Source organism: Canis lupus, chromosome 7 (genome assembly GCF_048164855.1).
Source record: "Canis lupus baileyi chromosome 7, mCanLup2.hap1, whole genome shotgun sequence".
In the NCBI taxonomy this organism is placed as follows: Eukaryota; Metazoa; Chordata; class Mammalia; order Carnivora; family Canidae; genus Canis; species Canis lupus.
In genome coordinates, this window is record NC_132844.1 from 26,579,689 (window position 1) to 26,598,546 (window position 18,858).

An 18,858-nucleotide genomic window follows, 5' to 3' on the forward strand; every position below is an offset into this window, starting at 1 on the left:
GACAAAGAAAGAGGGACAAAGGGAGAGAGACAGCCACAATGTGCAACACAGAGGACTGTGAGGTGGACACCAGGACTTGATGTCTTGGAATTAACTCTAGGAAAACAGCTGAGGACTTCTCATAGCCCAGGTGTTTTTAAGCTATCAGGAAGTCAATTCTGAAAGGGATCTACAGCACACACATGCCCACACTCACACACAGAAGAAGGTTTGGTCATGGCACCAAATCTAGCCTGGTCTAAGGACTGAGTCCCTTAGACCAACATAAACCAGGTAGGGTAAGGTGGGCTGATTTTCAGGGCAAGAATTCTGAATGGTGTTATCAGTGATACTTTTACATTTTTTTATATTTTCTAAATTCTCTACAATTAACCTATATGTGAATAATTTTAAATGCCTTCTAAAATATAATTAATAAAATATAATTAAAAGCATAGAGATGGTTAGATGATCTAAGAAAGGGAATCAGATGTTCTTGGGAAGAGGGCAAAATTGTTCCTTTTACAGTTCTTTAACATTTCAGTGAAGTCCTGAAACAATTTCAGAATTTGTAAACTATTCCCAGACAGTGTTTGTCATTTTGGCCAACTCTGCTGGCTTCCCTGATGTGACCAGCAGTAAGAACGCTTATCACCAAAGTGAGATTTCTTTGCTTATTTCAGAAACAGCAGGGAGAAGTGAAAAAAGTTCACTTTTATATCAAGGCTGTATAAAGAAGGAACTTCAGAAAGTAAAATGAAGTAATGGTAACAGAAAAGAAGACAGGCATGTCAGGCAGCAGCTGAGGAAGTGGAGGAAGAGGAAGCAGCCCTTGTCTATTTCCTAAACAACCACATGCAAACTCTATTTGGGCTCAAAGAATGGACAGAGCAACTCAAACTCTGACCTTAATTGCTCTTCCTAAGTTCAAGAACATTGGCTGCACCTGCATGTTCTGTGTCAGTAGGAAGGACAGGAGAGGAGTGGCCCTGAAAGTGTCTTTGGATTGATTGGGAGTCTGGGGAAACTAAATTGCTAAATCATCTCAAGAGTCATTAGATGGGTCATATTCTTCGGTCCATTAATTTCTAACTCCTTCTTATTTTGGTAAATGAACTCATCAAAAGAATAAAAGTATAAACATAGTAAGGCTTTTGTTGCTTTATTAAGCATATAAGCTTATTTTTCCAGGACCTCTTTTTTCTGGGAGCTGCTCCTCACATTTATAAATTTTCCATTAGAGAAATGTTTTTACAGATGTGGACCTGCCTTTACCACCAACATGCCAAGGGTGGGGACCTGGTCCTGATCCAAACAGCAACTCCTGATCACATGGGTTGGTCCAGCGACAAACATCTAATTTCACAGTGGCCATCTTCATCCTTCCCTGCTGGGTGTTTGCAACTAAAAACTAGAAAGGGGTGGTTTCTCTTCAGTGGCTCAAACTGCAATGTATAAAATTCTGGAGTTTGTAGGCAGTCATGTTCTCTGTGATTCAAGCTGAAAACAACCAGGAAATCTGTCTGAAGCAGGAGAGGAAAGTTAAACAGATGCACATAGACAGGCACATGGGGATATGAGAAAAGAAACCTTCAAACCTCTGCAATTGTTCTAAGAATCAGCCTCATCTTTGCCCTTTTTTCAAGGCTTGGTTACTGAAATCTTTCTGAATTTCATGAATTGCCTCAGGATCCAACTCATGAAGACAATCTATTTCAAGAAAAAGTCCTGTCAATCACAACTCACAGATCCCCAATTAGTAAAGTTCGAATTTTTATAAAGGAAATGCATTAAAAATAACTTAAGTAGAGTCAGTGGGAGAACATTTAAGTAAAAGTTGTTGCACACCATCATGAAAACAACACAGCAACATAGCAAATATTTATATAAGTAAATCAGAACTTCATGAACATTCTAATTGCAACTATGGAAAAGCCTGTATATCCCTAAATACTAGAAGAGAGAATGGAATCATTAAAACTAAGGATAATATTTTTATAGTAATATCTCACCAATCAAAATGAAGTATAATCAGAAGTAAATAATTATATAAATATGTATATACATATGTACATACATACATATATATACACACATTTATATTAGTCATAATTAATTAACCAAAATTCCAGGAGTGTAGTAGAAGGAGCATGTAGTTCAAAAGGAAAACCAACACTCAGCATAATATGAAAGACTATGTGTGTCTGCCCCACTGTTGGCTAAAGTATCCTAGTAGGTTCTGACCACACTTTCAAGTGGCTTTACTGTGATTTATTCAGCTAAGAATGTGAGTAGTACCCAATATTTGTGAATTCCTGGCAGAGATACTGCTTTGCAGAAAAGTCAAGGAGGAAGCAGCCTCCATCCCACTGCTTTGCATGCAGACAAAACTGAAAAGCAGCTCTCCTTTGGCATCATTACATTGTGTAGCCTTAGCTCCCACTGCATCCCAGATGAGTGACAGCACATCTCTTCAGTGCAGGAGTTATCGATGTATACGGCTTAGTCAAAGGAGAAAAAACAGATTTTTAACACTTTGTGTTATCCCTGTCCCCTCTGATAAGAAAAAAAAAATTCATAGAGGCATGTAATTTTGTTTTCTAAATCCACTGAATTATCATTTCTAATGTTCATACCTTATGTCACAGTGAAAATAAAGGAAAACCATAAGCACTTCAATCCCAGGGACACTACATAGTCACCAAATTAGACACAGCATCTGTCACTACCACAGTATACACTCTTCAACTAATAATAGCTGCATCTGACCAAGAGCCCATTCTGTGTGTGCACTGTGCCTGATGCCTTTGACACATCATCACATACAATTCTCAGACAATCCTCTGATGCAGGCCCTCTTGCTCCCATTTTACAGAAAATGGATGGGACAGTAGAAAAAACTTAATTACCTAATTCCAGGTCACCAGGCTTCTAAGTGGAGAACCAGAACTCAAAATTAGAACTTCTCTTACTGCAAAATGCATCTATTTCCATTGAATTCTGACACAGCACATAATCTGGTGATGATGATGATGATGATGATGATGATGATGATGATGATAAAAGCAAGATTCCTTATGGAAGCAGAATTAAATTCATTCTGTGTGATCCTTCAGAAATGAATGTGAAGGGGTACAGGTGACGTCTGCTGCCATAGACACACAGTGCTTGTTCACAGGCACAGTGCTCAGAGTTGATGGAGGAGAAGGGACTCTCAGAGAAAGGGAGCCTGTCACTGTTAATGCAAGCAGAGGCTATACCTTTGCTCAGTTAGAAGGTTGAAGGGTGAGAGAATAAAGAACCTTCAAGGCTCCCTAGAAGCCTGAACTTCTTTGACCCTTTGATTCTGAGGTTGGGATGATGGTGATGATAATAACAATGATGAGGTTTTCTGGCGGCAATTCCCTTGACTTTTTGGTTTCTTCATGTTCTGCCAAGACCATACACCACCTAGCATTCCTCTTCCAGGTACATGGGTGGGGAGCCAGGCTGGGTGCTGAGTAAAGGGGACTTCAAACCCCCTGTGTCCCCTATAACCGTGATAGCTTTGTTTTTCTCTGTTTTACATGTTGGACTTCTGCATAAGAATATATTTGGAAAAAAGTTTCCATTGGAAAGAAGAAAGGAAAGGAAAGGAAAGGAAAGGAAAGGAAAGGAAAGGAAAGGAAAGGAAAGGAAAGGAAAGGAAAGGAAAGGAAAGGAAAGGAAAGGAAAGGAAGGAAAGGAAAGGAAAGGAAAGGAAAGGAAAGGAAAGGAAAGGAAAGGAAAGGAAAGGAAAGGAAAGGAAAGGAAAGGAAAGGAAAGGAAAGGAAAGGAAAGGAAAGGAAAGGAAAGGAAAGGAAAGGAAAAAGAAGGAAGGAAGGAAGGAAGGAAGGAAGGAAGGAAGGAAGGAAGGAAGGAAGGAAGGAAGGAAGGAAGGAAGGAAGAAAGGAAGAAAGAAAGAAAGAAAGAAAGAAAGAAAGAAAGAAAGAAAGAAAGAAAGAAAGAAAGAAAGAAAAAGAAAGAAAGAAAAAGAAAGAAAGAAAGAAAGAAAGAAAGAAAGAAAGAAAGAAAGAAAGAAAGAAAGAAAGAAAGAAAGGAGAGAGGGAGGGAAGGAAGAAAGAAAAATGAAAGAAAGAAGGGAGGGAGGGAGAAAGAAAAGTAGATATAATGCTTGAAAATTTCTGAATTTGGGGATAGCTATACTTCTGAAAGGAAAAATTTATCTAGGCAATAACAAAATGGAATGCTTTGTTTCACCACAACTGAAGCTCTTAAACACTATGAACTTGAAGCCACCCACCAAAGTGGATAAGTGATAAAAACTTTGAACACCCCAAAATGCCAGAATCCTCTTGGACCCAACTGGAGAGTCTTACCTAGTCAGTGTGCAATGGGACTTGATGAATCAGCCACGTATGGACTCTAGGACTCATCCCGCCCTCCCCAGAATGAAACTTTTCATTTTCTAACACACAAACCATCCTGACTTTTTCCCCATTCAGTGAACAACACAGAGAATTTTTTTCAGGGGACTCTGTTTCCTCATCAGGCAAGTAAATAAACTCAGCACAGGCTTTGTTATCCCTGAAGTGGTCATTGTCTTCCTTTGCCATTCTCCTCCTAACTCTGGCACACAGGGACATTCTGGGGCATACTGTGGAAGGACTGCCACTGGGTCCTGTGCTGAGCTTTCTGAAGCCTCAACAGGCAGGCTCTCACAGGACAAAGAACACCCACACAGCAGTATTTCACATGGCAAATATTACATCTAACCCCTCTTATAATTCTTTTTAAGGTTTTAGTTGAGATAAACTGATTCGTAGAAAAACCAAAAAGAGTTTTCAAACTCAGGAAGACCTCATATTTGCATCTCGTCTTTTTCCTCCTGTTGGGGACAGACAGCTCTTTCGCCTTCATAAAAGTCAGACTGGTTCCTTCATGTTCATTCAATCATCTCTACATATTCTTTTTTGAGTTCTATTAGTGTGAACTTGGTGAGCTGTCATCACTCTCATCCTGGCTACATTCAGATGCCCCACATGTACTGTACACTCTCAGGCACCCATGTGAAAAGAGAAACCTTTGCAGAAAGGAGAGAACAGGTTGGCTGGCTAGTGGCTCTGGTGGCCAGGAAGAACTCCCACAGGTTAGAATGAGGATATGAGAGACACCTGGATGGGCTCAGCGGTTGAGCATCTATTTCGTCCCAGGGCCTGATCCTGGGTCTGGGGATCAAGTCCTGCATCAGGCTCCCTGCAAAGATCCAGACTCTCCCTCTGCCTGTGTCTCTGCCTCTCTCTGTCTCTCATGAATAAATAAATAAAATCTTAAAAAAAAAAAAAAAAAGACACTGAGGAGATGGTATAAAGTGTCCATGGTGAAATCCAGGAGATGGATATAGTGATACTCAACTCATTGTAAAGTCCTTTCAACATTGATATATGTTTGAACATTTGTGTAATAATATTTCAGAAAAGGAGTAAGTGCTTAATATCTGCCTAACTGGTAGAAACTTTAAGCTCCAAATCCCTCAGAAACAAGACTTAGTGAAGGATAGAGCTATAAAAGTGGACCTGAAGGGTTCTCACTTAGGGCCAACTATAGTCAGGCCCAGTCTTATGTGTCCTGAATGATGAAAACAATCTATCCCCTCTTTAGCCATACAGCTCATTTGGCACAAAGGAGGATAAGCAGCTACAGGCAGAACTGTGAGATCTCCACTCTCTCCTCTTTTCCAGGGGCATCACTCTGCCCTCCCTGCCCCATCCTCCATCATAGATTCAGTGCCTTCCAGCTCCTAAAACTTTCCCTACCAGCAAAAAAGAAAAAACTTCAGATCTGGTGTTCTGAAAGTCTCTTATGAATTTTATGTTTTTCATTTTTCACTTGCTTAACCAAAAGTGTTTTAGCAACTGCTCAAGCTGGTCCTGAGGATTTGTGCATGAGTATGTCTGAGGATGGGAAGGTTTCTCCTATACTGACACCAAAAAAGAGTTTAAACTGTCATAGGACAGAGAAGTTTTCAAGGTCAGAGCTGGAATGCTCTTGGAGATTATACAGTCTACTTGCCTACTGTTTAGTCTGTGCACCCCCCCAGGACAAGCCTGAGCTATGAAACCTGTGATAATATTCAAGCTCTTTCATGAATCATACATTGAAGCCATAGAGTAAGAATCTAATGAATTGTTTATTTACTCCATTTGTACTAAGTGGATACTAGATATTGATGAAAGCAAACTGTTCCTTTGAGCCGTAGGATTCCTTTTGGTCTTAAAGGCTCTATCTAGAGCATTTCTTAATAAATTACTATGGAACATAATATGAGATAACAAAATGATTCCTACAAATGACATTGCTCCTATGAAACATAAAATACTCAAAAGACAGAAATAATATTCAATCTTTCCAACTAACTGGAGTTTTTTAAGTGTTTACTCCAGTTATTCCTGGAGAACAGCTTCTCAGAAGTCTCTTGTATAATTTGTTTACCAACCTGGTTTAAACCTAGTTCATAAAATGTTACATCCTAGGCTTGAATATTCCTTCCTGAAAAGAAAATATTAGGTATTCTTGACTTATAGAGGATCTCATGTACCTACTGGAGATTTACTGGAGTAGTAAGAAAGGGTTACTAGAAGGAGACATATGGAGACTACTAAGGGCTCCAAAGGACAGAAATTTGCTCTACTGGTAGCTGGCATTCAGAAGCCACAGCAGCAGGAGCTATACCAGCTTCACTCTGATAGAGATGGCAAGCTCTGAAATGGGAGGCAACGGTGACTACTATCTTATGGGTTTTGCTTCTCAACAGAAATCTTATATTCCTGGCTGTAGATCAGATCTTAGAACAGCTTATTCACTCATCCATTTCTTCACTTTTTTAGACAAGAGACCTGAGGTCAAGAAAAACTGAGGGAGTTAATCACCACTAGACCTACCTTATAAGAAATACTATTTATATTAGCATTTATGTATAATATCAATTTCTACATATAAACTGAAGAGAAATTTTTAAAATAATAATAAAATCAGCTGTACTTTGTTTTCTGTCATAGAAAGTTCCACTGTTCCTGCTAGGGAGGAAACTGTGAGGGATATTATAGATCTGAGGGCATAATCCTAATTATTTAATGACTATACCTCACCCTTCAGATAACCTGTCTGTCCCTAATTAAATTATGTACCCAAAGGTAAAAAAGCCTTCTATGTCATTGACAACATTCCTTCCTTCCTCCCCTCCTCTTTCCTTCCCTCCTTCCTTCTTCCTTCCATTCTTCCTTCCTCCCTTCCTTTATGTGTTTGGCAAATATTTAAATGCCTATCATATGTTGGGTGGATTGAGTAGCAGATAAAATGACTATTTTTGTACCATGAAATGCTGAAAACAACAGATAACCCACAATTAAATCAAAGAATCTTACAGGTAAGAAATACTGAGGAAAACAAAGGTTAAGTTCATACATCTAATTAAAAGAATCATAACTAACACTCAAGTTTCCTTCTTTTCTCTGGTAGAAAGACCTCTCGTTACAAATTGGAAAGCTGACTCAAACCTCAGCATGGCCAATTACTAATGATGATCTCAAGAGAGTTTATCACTTGTACAGTGGGAATATTATCTTTTTTCCTGAGATTACTATAAAAAATGAAATAAGATAGATAAGATATATAAAATACTTCAATACAGTGTCTGACCCATTATAAGTATGCGATATTATTTAGCAATGTTTTCCCTTCATGGTTCAATACACTGTTCATGACTATCAACAAAAGGTTCACTTTTTTTTCTGCCACTGATTTATTAAGGAATTTTCTCTGTCTTCTTAATTCCATTTTTAAAATGGGTCAAGTTTCCAGTCTATGGCTGAATAATTTCTTTACCTTTCTCCTAAACTCGGAGCTACTGCTGTTCTATACCAGGCTTTCTGGACTATTCCATTCTCCCACAGCCATGCTGATGTAGTCCCACAATCAAGCTACCACCATCCTCTCAGCCAGGAGTTCCTGTGCAATGCCCAACCTGCCTAGCGTGGCCCTTCCTAGTATGATCTGAAACCTCTTGAAAATGTTCCTGTTTGTTCACGTATTCCAACAACATTTACCAAGTAGAATTATGAACTAAGATGGCCTAGTTGCTGACACATTGAGATAGGTTTTATAGTGTCTCTCACTGCAAGGAGCTCACATTATAATGATGTGTATTGTGTGATATTTGGTTATTTATCCAATACACATGTAAAGTCATTACATAAGGTGATGGAGTACGGAGGTGGAAGAGCTAATTAGCTGAGGAAGAGAAAGTTTATCAAACAAAGGCTTCTCAAGGGCAGTAAGACTGGGTTTAGATTGGGTCACAAGGGAAGAATTTGAGCTCTTCAAGTATGGAAGAGAGGAAATTCTCAATCAAGCAACAGCTCAACTGGTTCAGTGTGGCCAGAGCCTGCTATACCTGAAGAAGAGCACAGGAAAGTGGTGCTATAAAAGTTGGCAGAAAGCAGGTAGAAAGCACTGATGCTCCTATCACAAAAGTGATGAAGTTCCGAGTAAATCTTAACAAGAGGTATAGCACAATCATATCTAGACTTAATAAAGACTATTCCACTGATAGAAAACTGTAGGGAGGTGGGGTCTGACTTAATTCCAAGAAAGCAACTCTCAGACTATTACCAAAACAATGGTCTTGGTAATGAGTAATGAGGATCCGAATCAAGGCAATGAATAGGAAGAAAGAGATGCACATATGAGAAATTTAGGAGGTAGAATCAACCAGACTTAGCCACATACTAGAAATGGGAACTGAAGTTCCAACAATCATCTGGAATGACTCTGGATTCTACCGTCAAAGATTGTGATTTTGTAGTCATGTTAGTAGAAATTGGGAATCTGAATTTTTAGGGAGTATTCCTACAAAAAAATTATTCTGGTACAGGTCGTCCACACACTACAGGGGAGGTTAAGACAGAAGGTACTTCTTTTTCTCAAGTGGCAACAGCACACCTTCTTGATTTAACATCCCTGTAAAGATAGGACAGCTTGCCAGCGATGAGTACCTGGGTGGTTCAGTTGCAGGTGAAACACAGAGCACTAATCAATGATGGGACACTAGAAAACAGGCACAGAGGAAGAGGGTGACTCCAAAAGAGGATAACCAAAGAGTTGTCATAGAGAATGTAGATACCCAAGGCAAATGCTACTCGTGGCCAGAGTTTTCCTTGACCCAGCCTTTAAGGCAGAGATTGCTTTTTTTCTTGGGGACATGATTACAGTAGGCAGCTGAAGGATGTGGCCACTGTGAGTAGGGGAGAGGGTTTGTTTCTGTATTTTAATTCCTGCAACTAAATTCAGAAAAAGTCATTTAGCCTTCACCTATCCATGAGCTAATCATTTCTGTGATATTTGATACAGCACCTGGAATCCGTAGCACATTTAATGATGTTGGGACTTCTACTTAATGCTTTATAATAATACTCGTTGTGAAAATGCCCATCACCTGAGTGAGACAAGTCAGACAATCCCATTTACATCTGACTGAGCAAAACATATTTCCTTTGTATATATTTAAAATCTATTGATAAGCTGAATGTATACTTGAAAATACACCTCTGGCAATAATTTATATTATGTATATAATTGAATACCAGAAATATTTTCTTTGTGCAAAGCACTGTGTGTTAGTTCCTTTCTTCCACTAGGGCCTTATAACATAACAAGGGAATGACAATAATAGATGGCAAAATCTGACAAGGGCCATCGGGAAAAGACAAAATACCACAAGAGGCAAAGAAGAGAGAGCTTTGTGGAGGAGCTGTCATTTGAGGGAAATTGTGAAAAAATTACAGTCTCAACAAACAGATGATGGGAGGGGTAGGGTGGGGCTGGCATTTCAGATGGGACAAAGACTGGCAAATGAGGAAATACAGAGCAAGCTTGGGGAATGAGAGTGATAGGGAATGTGCATAAACTCTAAGGAAACACCAGAAAGCTGCAACTATAGATATGGCCATTATTTTCAAAAATCTAAAATGCTAAACTGAGCATCAATTCCATACTTCCAAAAGGTTTTGTGAATTAGGGCAGGGTGAACACAAGTGAGAGCTCTGTGTTAGGAACATTACTTTGGCAACAGTAAGAAGCAGAGCCTGGAGAGACTGGAAGCAGGGAAACTAATTAGGAGGCTGCTGCCATAGTCCTGGGAGAGTCCACGAGGGCTTGTTTGTTTGTTTTCTTTCTTTTTTTTTTTTTATTTATTTATGATAGTCACACAGAGAGAGAGAGAAGCAGAGACACAGGCAGAGGGAGAAGCAGGCTCCATGCACCGGGAGACGTGGGATTCGATCCCGGGTCTCCAGGATCACACCCCGGGCCAAAGGCAGGCGCTAAACCGCTGCGCCACCCAGGGATCCCGTTTGTTTGTTTTCTGTAGCTGTATTTCTGAATGTAGCAATTTGAAATTTTATTTTATTTTAGTTTTTCCTGCCATTCTTTCTTTTTTTAATTTAAATTTTAGGTTAACATACAATATAATATTGGTTTCTGGAGTAGAATTTAGTGATTCATCACTTACATACAACACCCAGCTCATCACAAGTGCCTTCCTTATGCCCATCACCTATCTAGCCCATTCCCCACCCTCCTCCCCTCCATCAACACTTGGTTTGTTCTCTATTGCTAACAGTCTTTTACAGCTTGATTCCCTCTCTCCTTTTTTTTCTTTTCCCCCTTCCCATATGTTCATCTGTTTTTGTTCTTAAATTCCACGAGTGAGATCTTATAGTATTCATCTTTCTCTGACTAACTTATTTCACTTAGCACAATGAGGTTTGAATTGAGAAGGGAAAAAACAAAGGGATGGATGCATTAGACATTGTACAGGTAGCATCTGGGTACTAAGCCTTCAGCTCTTAAGTTGCACTGACATTTGTGGTTAAATGGATTATTGGAGTGGCTTCAACAAACATAGTTTGAGTGTGAGGGAGTGAGAAGAATAAAGTCATGAAGAAAGTCCAGGCAACGGGAGTTTGGTGTCTCACATACTGTTGATGATACCTTTAGGGCTCATCTCTCTCCTAAACTGGCATGAGAGCTTCTTTCTGCTGGCACCTGCCCATTGTTGTATGAGGGGTCCTGGCAACCACAGGTTCCAGGGAATTAAGACCCTTTGGGTGGCCCCTGAGCAATGACAGATGAGAGTTGGTATAGAAATACTTATTTCTTCACCCCTCAGGAGACAATCCTGAGACCTGTTCTATGTCTCCCAGAGTCCCAAAGGGCTTAAAGCCCCAGTTGCCCACAGTTGTAGCCTGCTCAGGATAGCTTTCTTTATTGGCATCCTTTTCTCCCTGGGGTCATTTGCTCACTCCACTCAGGGCCTCCTGGGATCACCTCTCTATAATTTTTTATATAACTGGATTCTTCTCAGAATTTGCTTCTGGAGGGGCACCTGAGTGGCTCAGTCAGTTGGGCACCTACCTTCAGCTTGGGTCATGACTCCAGGGTCCTGGGATAGAGCCCCACACCTGGCTTCCTGCTCAGTGGGGAGCCTACTTCTCCCTCTCCCTCTGCCTGCCACTCTCCCTGCTTGTGTTCTCTTTCTGTGTGTTAAAAAAAATAAATAAAGCCTTTAAAAAAAAAGAACCTGATTCTGGAAAAATAACCCCTTGAAGATAGAGTCATCTCATATCACAACTTAAAGGAAATGCTGATAACTGTCTTAGGAGCAAGACTAAAGTCACTGGAGGTGAGTTAATAATATTGCTGAAGGGTTTGGGATTATACTAGAGGAAAAAATGGGGGTGAGACGAAAGGGACAGAATATCCACCTGTGGGCAGAAGATTGAGGAAGAAAGAAGATAGAGTGCTACAAAGATCATCTCAAGTTCCAAAGAGGGGAGGATGCCGAGTGAAAACAGTTGAACCAGACCTCGGTCTTTTCTTATTAAATTACAGTCTCAGGACATGACATGGCTAGATTGTTGTTTGATTGATTTTGGTTAAATTAATGCTTTCAAAGTGGAAGCTCCAATTTAGAATGAGTTATGAACCCTGTAAAAATGATGTAAGCCACCTAAATCTTCTTCTACCTAGAATATCCCTACTTCCTTTACCTAGAATCTTTGCTCATGTTTAGGAGGTAGCTGAGGCTTCAGGGAACCCAAGGAGGTGTCCATCTTAGTACCCTGAGTCTCCTATTATAATTGCCTCTCCTTGAACCTTCTATCCATTTGTCCACCTTTCCTAAAGATAGTAAGTTCTTTGAGGGAAGGGATCATCATTCATTATTCTGATGCTGATGGACAAGTGGACTTAGTCTAGCAGCTCGTGGGTCACCAAAAGGGTTGTTTCAGCACCATCTGATCAAGAGAAGAGCAGGATTTCCACCTACAGAGCATAGATAGTATGATAACCACAGTTTAGACAAGAGAGATAGACAGCTAGAGTTAGAGACAGAGACTGAGACAGAAACAGAGGCAGAGACAGTGCTGTTGAGTATTTTTTGTTTGTTTTTTTGTTGTTTTATTTTGTTTTTGCTAAGTACATTGAGGGAGGATAGACCTCCACAGGATATGTATATTATCCTGTGAAAATTTCCTACACAATGAATTTAATGACTTTTGTTGAGTGTCTCTATGAAGTTGTCAGTGTTTGGGAGCTAAGGACAATTTGACAGATAATTCCACAACTTTGATAAAACCTACATTCTAGTGGGGTGGGGAGGGAGACCGATGGCAGATAGGTAGATACTATAACAGCAAATATATATTATGAAAAAAATAAGAGGATAATGGATGGAGGAGATGGGGAAGGGGGGTCATTTAGGTTGGTTTCAGATATTTGAGCTAAGACCTAAATGACAGGAAGAAGGAAGGACTCAAATACAGGAAAGATTGCAAAAAGAATGTTTCAGGCAGAGGAAAAACAGCATACTTTAAAACCATAGGCAAGAACCACAAGAAAGTCATTGTGGCCAGAGGAGACCATGGCAGAAGATGATGTTGGAGAGGTATGGGTCAGGCCATGTGGGGCCTTAAAGGCCATCACAAGGAATTTGGACTTTATTCTAAGTGAGATGGGAAGGCACTGGAGGATTTTAAAAGGAAAGTAATGTAATTTTGTTTTTAAGAATATCCCTCGGGCAGCCCGGTGGCTCAGCGGTTTAGCACCGCCTTTAGCCCAGGGTGTGATTCTGGAGACCCGGGATCGAGTCCCACATCAGGCTCCCTCCAGAGGGGGAGCTTGCTTCCCCCTCTGCCTGTGTCTCTGCCTCTCTCACGCGCGTGCGCACGCGCTCTGTCTCTCTCATGAATAAATAAATAAAATCTTAAAAAAAAAAAAAAAGAATATCCCTCTAGTTGCTATGGGGAGAGTGGATTGTAAAGAAGCAAGAAAACAAGTGTGGAAACATGGCTGAGAGGCTATTCAAGTGTGCAATTATAGCATTCAGGTAGGGTAGAAGCACTAAACACTGACAGAGCAGGACAATGATTTGGATATATTTTGGAGGATATGATGTTCTTTTGATACTTCCACTAGCTCTGAGAATCACTTATGTACCACCTTTCTTCTCCAAAGGTAATCCAACTTTGGTCCAAAACTCCACATCAGATTGTACAGGAATATAATCACTTTTTGGAAGCCACCTAATATTTCCTTCAGGAAAGGTCTCATAAAGACAATACTGATTAAAACAAAACAAAACAAAACAAAAACAGTAAAACCTAGTCCTAGAGCTCACACATGACAATTCTTGGGCACTTGAGGCTGAAATTCTCATTGCCTCCAGCATGTTTTGTGCCAGCTGAGAAGGCATTGCTATCACCATCACTCCTTATTTGGGTCTCCTCCAGCAGCTTGGCATCAGTCCTCTACTGTTTGGGGTGACATGGTACTAATATAAAACAGGATATGGCACACATATTCCTTGATTTAACACACACACACACATACACACACGTGCTTGGTCATTTGAAAATCTCATTCTTGTTGTCCTCATTTTTGGCGATACTCTCATCATCTGAAATGTAACTTAGATTAATAAAATGGGATAGACATTATCATAAGGACACTTTATGGGTTTTGCTGAGAGCTGCTTCTTATGTGCATGAGAAAAGATACATTTCACTCATCACAATAAAACTGCATTGCTTCAAAAAGATGAACTAATCAGAAGCAGCTGGGATGAATTAAAGACACTAACAACTTAGAAATGAGACATAAGTGATCTTGTAGGGGGAAAGTACTTTTAAATTGTTTAAATGTGCTTGTCTAACATGTCACTAAAAGCTGTAATCTTCCATTTTCCATTAACAACTCCATCAATTTTTCCTTAATGTTTTAAATTAACTGTCTTCTCTCAAACATGATGCTGCTCAACATTTGAAGAAAATAGCCCTTGTTTTTCTTTTTTTTTTATTCTGGATTTAGGAAGCTGAAATAATTTTTCATTTGCATTTTTATAAAAGTTTTTTCATTTTAGAAATTGACATGTTTTCTATCATTTTAAATGTCAGAGCACTGCCCCAAAATAAATGTACCTGTCCTTTTTTAAAGTCTATGATGCCTGTGATATTAGAATTATAACTATACCAAGCAGAAGAAAATTACATTGTTTTTATAAAGATACATCATTTTTATAAAAGTCCACAGTGACCCGATTTTCACTTAATTAACTTCATCCATATATCCTTGTTCTTGTCCTTCTTGTAGCAAACTTCCTGGAAAAAAGAAACACAAGAGGGAGAATATGATCGTGTCTCTGGCACCCTATATTGAAAGGAATATGTGTTCATCTATCAGAAGGGATATATAACCCTTCACTTAGTTAGTTGATGTAGCACATCTGGCTAATGGATAAGAGAAATAGAATAGTGTTCACAGACCAAAGAAAACTGAATTTTCTTTTTCTTTAAAAAAAATTATTTATTTTTTCATGAGAGACACAGAGGGGGAGGCAGAGACATAGGCAGAGGCAGAAGCAGACCTCCTGTGGGGAGCCTGATGTAGGACTCAATCCCAGGACCCCAGGATCACGCCCTGAGCCAGGCGGACACTCAACTACTGAGCCACCCAGGAGCTCCAGAAAACCTGAATTTTCATATGAAACTATTAAGCAACCACTACTCATCATGTTGGGAAAGATATCAGACACTCCTTATAAGCCCTATTGAAGCTATTTTGTTTGGCTTTTTTACTGTAGAATGTTTACTAATTCCTTTCAATTTAAGGGATACTTACTTAGTATCAGTTTACATAGACACAAATGTAGGTATTGGGATACAAAGACTAATTAAACACAAACCATGTTCTCAAGGAGCTCAAAATTGGGGGGGGGGGGTATAAAAATCATGTTCAAATTACTATATTGTAATGTGATAGTATCAGATAGGAGAGATTGTTTTATTTTATTTTAATATTATAATAACATTATAGGATCATGGCAGAGTGGTTAATTGTGCCTAATTTGGATAGGGAGAGGAGCACAAATTCTACAAGCCTACCCTATTTTCAATTTAACAGATTTTTTCCTTATATCCTTGTTTTCTTATTAAATAAGGGACATTATTAAACTTGAAAACTTCAAGAGTGACATTTGAAGTGTGCATTGAATAATGAGAAGAGGTCTATAACACTCTGTGACTCTCTCTCAGGCTTAAATTAAGCTGAAGATATGCACAAGATATTCAGGAAAACATTGGACATATATCCTGCCTACTACAATAACTTCAGTTTTTTATGTGCCCAAAAGTAAAGAGAAACAGGAGAAAAACTCCTGATTCAGACTGTGAAATAATCTGATACACATTCCAAGGATCATAGACCCTAACCCCACATAATGGGAAAAGACTGAAAATTTTTTAACAAGGGTGTGGTGGCCATTTTTAAGTATTAGGAAGATTATTTTGGCATGATGCCTTGGTAGAGCATTGTTCCATTATCTTCTAGCAATCAGAGTTGCTTTTGCAAAATTCAGTACCATACTGATACCCAACCCTTTAAAAGCTTAATTTCTCTTTTTGACCTAAAGGTGACCTAGTTTCTCTTTTTAAATCCTAAAGGATCTTTTCTTTATTCTTGGTGTTCTGAAATTTCATCATAGTGTCTTTATTTTCTATGTTAGATTTCTGTTCTTAAAAACTTCTTATGTTACTTCTTAGATAATTCCTTACCCATAATTTTACCTGTTCTCCCTTTCCAAAATTCCAATTAAATAGTCAAACACCTGTTCATTTTTTTTAGTTCTATTTTCTGGGTCATTTCCTCAGCATTATCGTCCCATCCTCCTTCTGAATTCTTTATTTATTTGGTTGGGTTCTGGAAGAAACATATATTATTACATCCCAGAGCCTTCTCCTGTGTTCTGATCATTCCTTTTCTCTACCATCCTGTTCTTATTTCACAGGAGCAGTATCTTTTCTTATGTAAAGTTTCTTCCGCTCTCTAATTTCTGTTTTCCGTGGTTTCCTTTGTTTAATTATATAGTTAGTTGCTTTCATCTGCCTTTCATGTGAAACCTTTCCCAAAATGTTGAATGATACTTGTCTATCAGGTCTTATTTTCAACTTAGGTATGGACAAACTGATTGGAAATTCAAAGTACATAGGCAGGGCTTTTGCATATCTATATATTTAAGGGCACATCACAAAACCAGATTTCAATCGAATAAACATCAAATATCAGTATCCCTCTAGGGCCAACAAAGTTCTCTAGCCCTAACCAGTCTTCAGGTTGATGCTTGGCAGTCACTGATCTGGGAGCAAAGCAAATAGGAACTAGAAGTCTCACCAGTGTAAAAATTCTCCCTAACTCCCTTGAGTTCATCACTTAACCTTCCCTCCCCCTTTCTACTATACCTGGTATTTCCTGTGACCAGAGACTTTTGGATTTTCCTATCTCAGATTTGAACTTCAACCTTGTCTTCTGCTTACCTCTGAGTCTCACATCTTTCTAGGATTCTGTGTCAACTGGCAACTTGCTTCATGAATCCTGTGTACAGATTCAGGTGGAAACTTCCTCTGCTCTACCAAGTCAATGGCCATCCTGCTGTCCACTTTTCATCTTCAGAGACTTTTTCAACATTTCTTCTGTTATTTTTTTCTTCATATTCTGCTTGTAAAATTATAGCAGATGTCAACTCGTTCCTTAACAATTAAGTCTGCAATGCACAAAATAAATAAATAATTTTATATTAGTCTAGGTGCTCTAAAAAGTAGGTTCAGACACATGCCTATGAAAGAAAATGGGGAGGGAGCTTGGAAAGTGTGGAAGAGCCATCACACTGCAATGCAGGTGAAGGGGATATGAAAGGGAGAAAGTTTGAGTGGAAGCATCTTAGAATGCAGTGCAGTTATAAGAGAAGCTCAGCAAGGTGGTCAGGGGGGTTCGTAAGACAAGTTCACTGGTCAGTAGAGTTCTACATTTCCAAGGCATAGGTCTGACTTATTACCCCTGCCATTTTCAGTCATTGTCTAGGATCAGTCCATTGGAAGCAATGTAGGAGTGAATTTCACAGTGCAGCATCTAGGGCTGTTGGTCAGTAACGCTTTCTGTAGTTGGAGATCTGAAAGGAATATTTATATGCAGATCTTGGGGCTTCTCAACCTCCTTAATCATGAGCTAATGACTTATAAGTCTCTTCCTATATGTGTATACATCCTATTTGTTCTGTTTCTCCGGAGAGCACAGACTAATACACTATGTAAAATGTAAAATAGTACAATCATTTTAGAAAAGAGTGTAGCACATGGACAAACCTGAAGGACTTTATGTTACATAGCATAAACCAGAAACAGAAAAAAAAGAAAAAAGAAAAGAGTGTAGCAATTTCTTGAGGAAAGTTTACATCTGGGGACATTTTTTTTAATTAGAAGAAAACCTGTCAGGGAGCTTGGGTGGCTCAGTCAGTTAAGCCTCTGCCTTTGGCTCAGGTCATGATCCCAGCATTCTGAGATCATGCTGGGCTGGGTCGCTGCTCAGCAGGGAGATTGGTTCTCCCTCTCCCTCTGCCTCTCCCCTCTGCTGCCAGTTTGTGCTCTCTTTCTCTCAAATAAATAAATAAAATCTTTAAAAAGAAGAAAACTTGTCTATAATCTAGTCTCTTATAATCAGGCAGAGGGATTAGGGAAATGCTTATAAATGCTGGAAACCAGCCCATAATAGCAGTTAATATATTTTCAACATTCACTTTTAGAAATAACATTGTTCTGTGTGTTCCAATAATCTGCCATGACCTACTTCCTAAACTACAAAAATAAACTACGAAATTTACATGCCAGAATTTAGTTCTTATTAAAGATAGTAGCATATTTCTTTCAATACAGAAGTAATCAAATGAACCTAGAACAAATTAATAATATCCAAACATGACTGAGGTGTTCCTTAGCTGCACATGCCTTTTTGTACTTAAAGCAGCCCAGTCTTGTCATATGATTAAGGATGTGGAAGTACATTGTAAACCCTAAAGGGCTATGTAAGTGGTGGATACTATTCTAAGCCTAATAAGACATAAAATTGCCCTCAAATATCAATTTTTGTCATATTCTGGAGAATATTCCCAGCAGCATGGGGCCTCCAGCCTCACACAGCATGGAACTTGCAATATTCACTTTTATCTCTACCAGTTACTACTGTTTTTTCCTCTCTCTCTCTCTGTGAGGTCAGTTATTGTATTTATTCCTGAATAGCTACTCTGCTCTATCTAGAAATATTTAAAGTTCTCCTTTAATCTGTGGTTTGTTTGGCTTCATGTTAATGTATCTAGGTATAGGTTTTCCCTTACCTATCCTGTTCCCTTACCTATCCCTTACCTATCCCTTATGTATCATTCTTTAGGCACTTACAATCTGAAGTATTTTTCTTTAATTCGGGGAAGCTCCTTGCTGTTATTTTCTCAAATATCTTCCC

The 18,858-nt window shown here is 39.1% G+C and overlaps 1 long non-coding RNA gene across 4 annotated transcripts in view; it reads right to left on the reverse strand.

The window, feature by feature from the left end:
- Window positions 1-14,548: 14,548 nt before the first annotated feature.
- The window catches only part of LOC140636259 (uncharacterized), a 58,434-nt gene continuing 54,124 nt past the window's right edge, over window positions 14,549-18,858 (reverse strand). For all 4 annotated transcript variants that reach the window (XR_012033556.1, XR_012033554.1, XR_012033555.1 and 1 more), the window contains 2 exons: window positions 16,884-17,110; window positions 14,549-14,672 (listed from right to left, as the gene is read on the reverse strand). This is a non-coding gene — a long non-coding RNA (uncharacterized lncRNA). The remainder of the gene's footprint in view (window positions 14,673-16,883; window positions 17,111-18,858) is intronic.